The following is an 11,148-nucleotide window of genomic DNA, read 5'->3' on the forward strand; positions in this document are numbered from 1 at the left end:
GGCTTCCTGTCCACATCTATTAGTGAAACACTGATTGGTTTCTGGCACCTGATGACCCACAACTGTGAAGCCTTTCCTGGCCTCCTTTTTTCTCAGTTTCTGTGCTGTGGGGCAGGATGAACTTTTCCTCTACACTTTAAGTTTGTTCAGCTGGTCTAATAATTAAGTTGCATGAGACAGAGTAAGAAGAGAAAAATAACGAAATTTAATTACATACGTATGTATGGGAACCCCACATATATGAGAGAGTAAGAATCCTGACATGTACGAGAGATTCAGAGACAGGGAAGGAAAATGAGATATATGTGGCATTCTGAGCTAAGGATGAAGTAAGGTCCCTTATGGCTTTACTTAGCATAATGATGTCTGCATCTGCCTATGTTATAGCATCTATCAGTTCTTTGTTTCTTTTTACTGCTGAATAATATTCCGTTATATAGACATACGACATTTTTTAAAAAATAAATCTTTATTGTTCAGATTATTACAAATGTGATCCTCTTCCCCCCCTCAATTGCTTCCCTTCACCAGGTTCCCACCCCACCCTCTGTCCTTTCCCCATCCCCCATTGTCCTCATCCATAGGTGCACAGTTTTTGTTCAGTCTCTTCCCGCACCCTCACTCCCCTTTTCCCCAAGAATCGTCAGTCCACTCCCCTTCTATACCTCTGATTCTATTATATTCACCAGTTAATATTGTTCATCAGATTTTTTAATTCCCTTGGTTTTTAGATTCACTTGTTGATAGCTACATATTTGTTGATCATAATTTTTATCTTTATCTTCTTCCTCTTCCTAAATAACCCCCTTCAGTAATTCATATAATTCTGGTTTGGTGGTGATGAACTCTTTTAGCTTTCTTTTTATTTGTGAAGCTCTTTATCTGTCCTTTGGTTCTGAGTGATAGCTTTGCTGGGTAGATTATTTTTGGCTGTAGGTTCTTGCTATTCATCACCTTGAATATTTCTTGCCATTCCCGTCTGGCCTGCATGGTTTCTGTTGAGAAATCAGCTGACAATCTTATGGGTGCTCCTTTATAGGTCACTACCTGCTTTTCTCTTGCTGCTTTTAATATTCTCTCTTTGTCTTTTGCTCTTGGAATTTTAATTATGATTTGTCTTGGTGTGGTCCTCCTTGGATTCCTTTTGTTTGGGGTTTTGCGGGCTTCCTGGACTTGTAAGTCTATTTCTTTCCCCAGGTGGGGGAAGTTTTCTGTCACAATTTCTTCTAGTATTCTTTCTGTATCTTGCTCTCTCCCTTCTTCTGGAATCCCCATAATTCTGATGTTGGTTTGCTTGAAATTGTCCCAGAGGTTTCTTACACTATCTTCAACTTTCTGGATTCTCTTATCTTCTCCCTTCTGCAGAGGAGTGTCCTCTGGCTCTTTGTGTTCTAAATCTTTGTCTTGATTCTTGCGATCTTCCAGTCTGTTTTTAGGACTTTGTATAATATTTTTTATTTCAGACTATGTTTTCTTCATTTCTAGTTGATCCCTTATTATTTCTAGTTGCTCCCTTTTCATATCCTCATAGGTCTCATTTATTTTATCGGCCTTTTTTAGGATATTGTTGAATAACCTTATAACTGTAGTTTTGAACTCAATGTCCAATCTTTTCTTTTCCTCCATCTCCTTCCTTTGTATCCTTCTTCTTGTCTGCATTTTAGTTGTTTCCCTCATTTGATGGAATAGTTTTGTGTGCTAGGTGTTCTGGTAGAGCCCAGTAGCACAGCCTTCCCAGTTACCTGCGGTGGACAGTCTTGGTGTAGCCCTTTGTGGGCTGTGTGTGCAGTCTTGTTGTTACGCCTTGCTTATTGTTGGTATCACTGGAAGCGTTGATCTCCAAGCCAATTGGCTGTGAGGATCAGCAGTGTCTCAGCTAGGAGGGCTTCTGTACTCCGCTTGGATAGGGCGGGGTCTCGGGGTGCCGCAGACCATCTTTGGTTCCCTGTCAGTCTCGCCTTAGAAAAGTCCTGTTCGGGGAGAGTTTCGGAAGATTGGTTGCAGGCTCGCGCACCTCTGGTAAAGGCACAGACAAGCTTTGGATTCTGGCCAGACCCTCCTTAGAGAAAGCCAGCCTCTGGGAGAGCTTCTGTGCTCAGCCACAGATGGGGCGGAGTCTCGGGTTGGTGCAGACAAACTTTGTTTTCCCTTCGGCTCCTCCCCAAGTCCTGCAGTAATGGCCTCTGGCTTCACACACCTCCAAGAGATCTCTGCCCGCTGCCTGACAGCCTGGCCTCTCCCTGTCTGGGGCCGTCTATCAGAGCAATAGGGTGATTCTGTTTTCCTCTCGAACAAGAAAGCCAGCTGAACGTTAGCTGTTCGCCCTCTCCGCACCAGGAGTAAGCCAGTAGCGAACTCAGCCCAGCCCGCCCTCTCTGCGCACCGGGAGTAAGCCAGCAGCAATCTCGGTCTGGCCCTTCCTCTCCGAGCGCTGGGAGTAAGCCAGCGCCTTTTCGCGCACACAGTTCTCCGTACCTTCACAGTTCCTGAGGTTCAGTGTGCCTTCTCTCTCCTTCTCAGATGGCAGAGCCTCCTCTCAGCTAGCCGTCCGGCGCTTCAGGGCAATGCCTCTCCTGTTTTTCAGTTCTAAATTCAAATTTGTTGTGGTAGGCTGCATTCGCGTGTCTACCCTCTGCTGCCATCTTGGTTTCTCCTAGACACACTACATTTTATTAATAAATTCGTCCATTGATGGACACTTGGATTGTTTCCACTTTTTTACTATTATACTGCTATGAACATTGTGTACAAGTTTTTGGATGAACATATAGTTTCAATTTACATGGGTATATATACCTAGGAGTCAATTTACATGGGTATATACACCTAGGAGTGGAATTATAAATCATATAGTGACTATATGTTTAACCTTTCACGTAATTGCCAGACTGTTTTCAAAATGACTGCGACATTTTACATTCCCACCAGCAGTGTATGAGGGCTTCAATTTCTCTGCATCCTTAACACTTGTCATTGCCTGTCTTTTTTATTATAGCCATTCTAGTGGGCATTAAGTTGTATCTCATTGTAGCTTTGATTTGCTTTTCCTTGATGGTTTAGATATTGAGCATCTTTTCATGTACTTATCACTTGTATATCATCTTTGGAGAAATGTCTATCCAGACTCCTTGCCCATTTTTAAATTGGGTTATTTGTCTTTTTATTATTAAATTATAAGTGTTCTTTGCATGTTGTAGATACAAGTTTCTTATTAGACATATTAGAGGCCTGGTGCATGAAATTCATGCACAGGTGCGGTCCCTAGGCCTGGCTGGTGATCGAAGTGCTAGTGTCTGGCGTGGAAGGGCAGGTCCCAGCTGACCTCTGGCCCTGGGTAGCACCTGGGCCGCTGGGCCTCGGTGCACCCTGTCTGCCTGAGTCACAGTACCCGAGTCCCCACATGGAGATGTGGTGACCGCAGCCAGATGCCGTGGGCCAGGGTGCAGTGTGGGCCTCTGGGCTGCCTAGCAGCATTGCATGGAAGCTGGGTGGGCAGTGCGCTCTCTCCTGGCTGGCCTCACAGACCGGCTCCTGTGCAAACCCATGGGGGCCCGATTGGCCACTATGATTCCAGGCGCTGTGGCCTGGCTCACCTGGAAGAGGCTGTGTGGGTGCGGGACGGGCTCCTTACAGGCACCTGAGTGCAGGGGCTTCCCTGGTGCACAAGCCTGGTATCCCGGGGAAGGGTAGCAGGGGAAGTGAGAGCAAGCTCGGCAGATACCCTGCATTCTCACCGCACCTCCATCCCTGTTACCCCCTCCCCCATGTAGCCAGTGAGAGGTCGCAGCCCCCTGCCTGGGCACCACAGGAGGTTGGTCACTGCCACTCATCCCCAGATCCCTGTCCCCAGCCTGAGGCCTGGCCCCAATCGGGTGATCAGGGCCTGCTGCCTCGGGGGAGGGACCAGAAGGTTGGCCAGCAGGCCCTGATCACTCGATTGGGGTGGAGGGTGTGGGGGGAGAAGGGCCAACCACCACTGTGGTGGGCAGGTGGTGGGCCGATTCGGGCTTGCCGGTGGGGGGAGGGACTTGGGAGGTTGGCCGCTGGCCCCAAGGAGAGAGCCGGCCCTCGGCCTCCCTGGGAAAGGGGCTGCGTCTGCCACCACTCACCCCTGGTTTCCCATCCCAGCCTGGGGCCTGGCCCCAATTGCCAATGGGGGCCTGCTGGCCTCAGGGAGAGACCAGGAGGTTGGCTGGTGGGCCCCATCCAGTGATCAGGGCCTGCAGGCTGGAGGCAGCTCCTGCATTGAGCGTTTTCCCCCTGGTGGTCGGTGCTCGTCATAGCAACGGGTTGTTCCAGTCATTCTGTCTTAAATGTTGCTTAGGCTTTTATATATACACCGAGTGGCCAGATTATTATGATCGCTGAACGCATAATAATCTGGCCACTCAGTGTGCATAGATAATTTGGACTATTGACATTTTGGACTGGGTAATTCTTTGTAGTGGAGACTGTCCTGTGCATGGAGGATGTTGAGGAGCCTCCTTGGCTTCTTCTTACTAAATGTTAATAGTACAGATCTCCCAACCCCTAATTGTGACACTAAAAAATTGTGACACCAAACATCCCCTGGGGTACAGGCAGGATATCTCTCCCCCTTCCCTCCCATTGAGAAGCATTGATTTAGAGACATCCACTTATAATTCTCCTCCCTCCAACCTATTTCCCCCCCCCCTTCCCTTATGACAGCCATTAGTTCTTATTTGGGGGCTATCTTTTCATTTTTAAAACATAAGTAAACCTGTTTGTCTATTTGTAATCTTTTCCCCTTCTTCGATAAGTGGTAGCATACTCTGCACATTTTTTCATTTTTTTCTACCTTTTTTTTTTCTTTCTTTCACTTAACACTGTATGCTGGAGATCACTCCATGGAAGGATATTGAGATACTCTTTACAACTTTTATAGCTTGCATTTTAGACCACAATGAACCATAACTTCCAAGAGTTCCTTATGAGGCTTTAAACATATTTCCTGACTAATGGCTGAAATGACTGTATAGGCAACATGGGTTTACTTTTTTAAGAGAATACTTTGGGTTAGAAAATTATCTTACCAGTAGGTGCCACTATTACACAGCTTTGGCAACGTTCTTGGATGACTGTCCTTTAACTGGTTGTGTGTGTGGGTACATGGGTGTACCCACACACATATGGGTATGTGTTTCCTTTTTTTTAATCTTTACCTGAGGAGTGAGGATATTTTCTCCATTGATTTTTAGAAAGAGTGGAAGGGAGGAGGAAGGGAGATAGGAGAGAGAGAGAGAGAAAAAAAAAAATCAATGTGAGATGTGCCTCCCACAAACTCTCTAACTGGGGGCAAGGATCAAACCTGCAGGTATGTGCCCTTGACTGGAATTGAACCTGAGACCCTCTGGTGCCCAGGCCAATGCTCTAACCACTGAGAAAACCTGGCCAGGGCTGTGTTTCCTTTCTAACAAACACATATGATAGTATGCTTGAGACACTATTTCCTCTAGCTTTTTGTACTGATCACTTCACATCCACACATTGATCTGCCATATGCTTGCCCTGTTGTCTGCATCATTCTTTAACCTGTCTCATGCTGATGAATATTTAGATTGTGTCCATTATTTTGCTACTTTAAATAATACTGCAAATTAATATCTATAGTCATATGTCCTTGTACCCACACATACTTCTATGGGATGAATTCCTAGGGGGGATTTGCTAAATCAGAGGCTATGTGAGTTTTACATTTTGAAAGCATATACTCATAAGTGAGCTGAGAACAATAAAACCTAATTGCTACTGAATATCTTCGTGGCCTGCAATCAGTTTGTTGGAGAAAAATAGCCTTAAGAGCCAGCATTTGTGATGATGGTGAGAAGTCTTATTAAAGAAAAAGACCAAGCTAATAGAATCATCAGGCAGCAAACACTAGGAAGCCGAGGGAATCACTTAAATTTGAGCAAATAACAATGACTTATAATGAGTAATGGCCATTCTGGCCCTTCTAGCTAAAAAAGCAAATAATTTGGAAAGCAGGAGCCTCCTGTAGGTGTTTTTGCCACTAAAATCATTTTTCTGCCACCCTTTTAGGCTCTTGGCTGAAATCCCCCCTCTGTAATCAAAGTCAGATTAACAGAAAAAAACACAAAGTTTAATAACATGTACCTCCTGTGTACATGGGAGAGACCCAGGAAAATGGTATAATTCCCTGAAATGGCCCAAGCTATCACCTTCAATACCATCTCCAGCTAAAGACAAAAGAAGATGTCAGTTGTGAGGGATCCAAAGATGGGAGGTGATCAGGAAAAGATGAAAACAAGGATAAAGTTGTTATGCAGATATAAATCCTCCACTTTCTCCTTTGATCAGAGTTTCTAGAAATTTACTAGTAGAATCACCTCTTCTTTCTGGTTCAGATGGGAAGGTTTATGGAGATTTCCTTATGAAAGGGTAACTTATTGAATTTTCAGAGCTTCTCTGTCTGCTGTTTCTTAAAATAATCAGCTCAAATGAATCCCAACATCAAAGAGACATATTCTGGGGTGTTAAATTCTGATCTTCATGAGCTATTATGACCTACTTTTCGTATGCATGGTTAGTCTTATGGTTGCTTATGAAATCATTAGAGACACTGGCATCTAGGACAGATATCTAAGAGGAGTTGTCTCAGACTACATAATAAAAGCCTAATATGCTAAGTGTCTGGTCGTTCGGTCGTCCGTTCAACCAATCGAAGAGTAATATGCTAATGATATGCTAAGGCTGCTCAATCGCTTGCTATGGCATACACTGACCACCAGGGGGCAGACGATTGGTTGACCAGTTGCTATGATGTGCACTGACCACCAGGGGGCAGATGTCCTGACCAGTAGGTTAGCTTGCTGTTGGGGTCTGGCCAATTGGAACTGAGCGAGATGAGCTGGACACGCCCTGGAGCCCTCCCTCGGTCCATCCTTGGCTTGCCAACCTCCTGCATCCTGCCCCGGCCCCCACTATGCACTGATGGGGTCCCTTGGCTTGGCCTGTTCTCTCTTGCAATCCAGGCTGAGGAAACCCCCCCTCCCCTCCCGTGAGTTCACGAATTCCGTGTACCAGGCCTCTAGTATACACATAAAAGAAGAAATAGATTTTTTTTTTTAAAAGAATGAGGGTCAACTCTTTCTGAGTCTGTGAATACTACCCTGTTTCCCCGAAAATAAGACAGTGCCTTATATTAATTTTTTCTCCCAAAGTTGTGCTAGGTCTTATTTTCAGGGGATGTCTTATCTTTCCATGTGCTAGGTCTTATTTTTGGAGGATGTCTTATTTTCGGGGAAACACGGTAGGAGAGAGTGAGTAAAATTCAATTTATTGTGCCATTTCTCTGCTTAATCCACATAGTGAAATAGAAAGCTTTTGCGGACATATAGGGTTCTACAGCAAATCTGATATTTGACCTGCTTCAAAGTAGCTTTACCTCCCTTCTAGATGATGCTTACAGCTATAGCTTGCATTCTGACTCTGTATCAATCACATTGCTGCTGCTGACACGCTTGACCTTGAATTTGGCTTTAGACCTCTCCAGTTCAGGTAGAGGATAGTTCACAGCATTGTGGACTTTATTAATTAGAGTATCTTTGGCTTTTGAGACATATATAGGAAAAGGACCTCAATCCAATATTTAGGTATGTGGATATGCTTAATTTTTAGCATTTCTTTTGTTTATTGAAAACAGTAACTTTAAAGATCTGAATTTACATAAAACATAATATCCTGAAAACGGAACCCACATTCTATCTTCAGACACATCAACACACACATGCACACTTGGATGGTGGTACTGGTAAGGAAAAGTGATACTTTTGAAGAATTTTCAGTAGATGTCAATGGAAATTTGAGGTTGCGGTATTTAATATTATTTCACCTTTAGTTATTTATCATACATATTACTTCTTTTACACTTTTTTGATCCAGGGATTTTCAGAGTCAAAAGTAATTTTACATCTCACTCAGTGGATTTGTGAGATAGTCACAAATAATTAAAAGTCAACTCAAGTGAAGGGTAATTTATGTTATTCATTAAGCATAATTAATGCATAACATTTCCCTACCTTTAGCTGGAGCCCTATTTGAAATCTTTTCTTTTTCCATGTTATTTTTCATCAGCTTTACATGGAAAGCAAATTAAGAAGTGTTTTTTTTAAAAAAAAACAAAACAAAAAAAACAAACACCCAGACAGCCACTCAGAATAACTTTTCAGGCAACTTTTATTACCTTGAAGACTGCTTTGCATTTAGAACATTGTGGTACCAGTAAACATCTCCCAACTAACAAAACGACCTAGAGAAGTCATTTGGAGCTTCGTGTGGGCTAAGGAACTTTACCTATAAAAGCAGCTGTCAAGAAGAAAGCTATACCATGGGTAAAATAGCCTTTTATGGACTAGTGTGGGAGCATGATAGTCATTTAATTCTGTCTCTGTGTGGATGATAGGTTCAGAATTGATATCAGGCTGTTGGCCGTAGTAACTGCTCTCTATTTGGAGAAAGAAAAATTCTTTCAGGCATGATGGCCGCTGTCTAATGGCTAGGGCATCTTTTCCACCGGACCTCCCCCATTGCCTGAGTCTACTTTTTGAAAAGAGACAGCACGGCTAGGAATAAGCCCCATTATTGAATCACAGGGCAGTCTATAATTTTAACAATAAATGAATGACTAAATGAGTACTTCAAAGCCTAATGTATTTTAAAGCTTTTTATACCTGGAGCTCAATAGGAAATGCCTTAGAAATAGGTATTGCAACCTTTTAAAAGATTTTCTTTGCACTAAAAATAACTGGATGCTAGCGGAAAGAGATTATTGAAGAGGAAAGAGTCACTGTGCGTTTGCAGCTCATCCACTTAAGTGCAGCCCTAAACATAGTGTATTACAAACAAAGTGTTTCCACAGCCCTGCTTTCAGTTGAGTGGGAGACACATAACATAGACTGGTGAAATATATAACTGAAATATGGGCAGTGTGTGGATACGCCCTTATTAATGCTACCAGCATGGTCAAGTAACACTTCTGACATGGTAGGCTGGTCTATATCTGTGTCATCCAATATGGGAGTCATCAGCCACATGGGGCTATGGAGCACTTGAAATGTAGCCGAGGAACGGAATTTTACATTTTAGTTAATTTAAATATCAGTAACCACCTGTTATAATGGCCAGGGTACTGCACAGCACAGTAGACCTTCGTTTAGCATGGCACCAAGGACTTCCATGATCTAAAGCCATGGCATCAAGGACTTCCATGATCTTTATTTATCAGAGCCAGCTTTACACCCAAAATGCAGTGCGTACGTTCCCTGAACTGCCTTGCGCTTTAACATGATGTGCGAATATGTGCGTATTTGGGGTGTTTTCTCTCCTTTTGAATGCCCAGGCTTCCCCTTCCCTGCAGGGTCCCCTCAAGGCTCTTCCTACAAATCCCAGTTGAAATACTATTTCTTTGATTAAGCCTTTCCATGGCCTGATCCCAGGCTTACTGACTTAGGATCTGAGTATAATCCTATATAATAAAAGCCTAATATGCTAAGTGTCCAACTGTTTGTTTGACTGTTTGACCAGTCGCTATGATGCATACTGACCACCAGGGGCAGACGCTCCGACTGCTGGGGACTGGGCAAGACGGGCTGGACATGCCCTGGAGCCCTCCTGTGGTTGTGCACCATTGTGAGGGACGCCACTGGTGCCTGAATCCATGCACTAGGTCTTATATAATGCTTTGGCCATGTAGGTGCTTTCTATATGTTGTAATTGAAAAAGAGAATGTATATTTCTCTGAGAGTGACTGATTGAGATTAGAACATCAGCTAAAATGGGAAGTTAGCATGACCTAAATATTAGAACTCAACAAAACACATGCAACAAAAAACCCCAGCAATAGACTGATGCTGGTTATTAATGAAGATGTGAACATCTTAAATTAAATATTAGAGTGGTCTAATTTAAAACCAGTCATAACTGGATAGTTTGTCTCAGGAGTTAAGTTGATTAATGTATCATATTTATCAAACAAAAGGGAGAACCCTCGCCGAAACCAGTTTGGCTCAGTGGATAGAGTGTTGGTCTGTGGACTGAAGGGTCCCAGGTTCGATTCCGGTCAAGGGCATGTACATTGGTTGCAGGCACATCCCCAGTGGGGGGTGTGCAGGAGGCAGCTGGTCGATGTTTCTCTCTCATAGATGTTTCTAGCTCTCTATCCCTCTCCCTTCCTCTCTGTGAAAAATCAATAGAATATGAAAAAAAAAGGGAGAACCCTCATATGGCCACAGATGCTCAATAGGCAGTCTATAGTATCTAAACTTGGGTGCTCACAATTTCATAATGAACTAGGAGGAAAAGGATACTCTTAAATAAGAGAAAGACTATCTTTTACAAAGAAATATCCAGCAGGAAACTCAATGGGAAAATAGTAGGAGGTTGCTATTAAAACCAGAAATGAATAAAAGATGTGCACTATTGTGACTAATAAAGTTGTTAAAATGAGACCGACTAATGCTGTCTGGGGAGTGAAGCTGTCCCTCTCCTGCCTGTGTATAAAAACAGGAATCAATACAAGCTTTTGGAAAATCAGTTAGGTGGTCTATTTCACAAACCATAAAAATATTCATACCCTCTGACTCAGACGTGCACTTCCCAGAAATCCTCCTAAGGAAATTCAATATGTTGACAGGGAGATATAAGCAGTTACTCATTATGACGTTATTTAGAAAAATCAGAAATGGCAATAATCTAAATGCCCCACAATGGAGAAATAGTTAAGACTATTATGGGCTATCCCTACAGTAGACTGTAATTGGTCATTAGAAATGTTTAAGGCTTTCTATGCCATGAGAATGTGTGTGTTGAATTAGAATGACCCAAATTGTATTTAAACATCCTCTCGCTATGTATACAAATCTCCTTTGCTTCTAGGTGGAAGAGGTAGAAGTCAGTTTTCTTTCTTTTTGGTTAAACTCCCCTCCCTTCCCGCTGGACTCAGCAAGGGCAGCCTGAGCTGTTTCTCAGTACGCAGTGTCCCAGCATGCCAGCGCTGGGAAGGGACTATGTCTTCCTATCCCTTTTATTTTACACATCACATACCAGGACCAAGGCCACCCCCTTGGGTGATGGAACAGAACTGACAGTCGGCCCTGTGCTCCTACTCTG

At 43.4% G+C, this 11,148-nt stretch overlaps 1 protein-coding gene across 5 annotated transcripts in view; it reads left to right on the forward strand.

Annotated features, from left to right (window-relative positions):
- Nucleotides 1-11,148, forward strand: part of CTPS2 (CTP synthase 2) — a 123,916-nt gene that overhangs the window by 46,580 nt on the left and 66,188 nt on the right. The window lies entirely within an intron of this gene.

This window comes from Pipistrellus hanaki (genome assembly GCF_964339955.1).
Source record: "Pipistrellus hanaki genome assembly, chromosome: X".
NCBI lineage: Eukaryota > Metazoa > Chordata > Mammalia > Chiroptera > Vespertilionidae > Pipistrellus > Pipistrellus hanaki.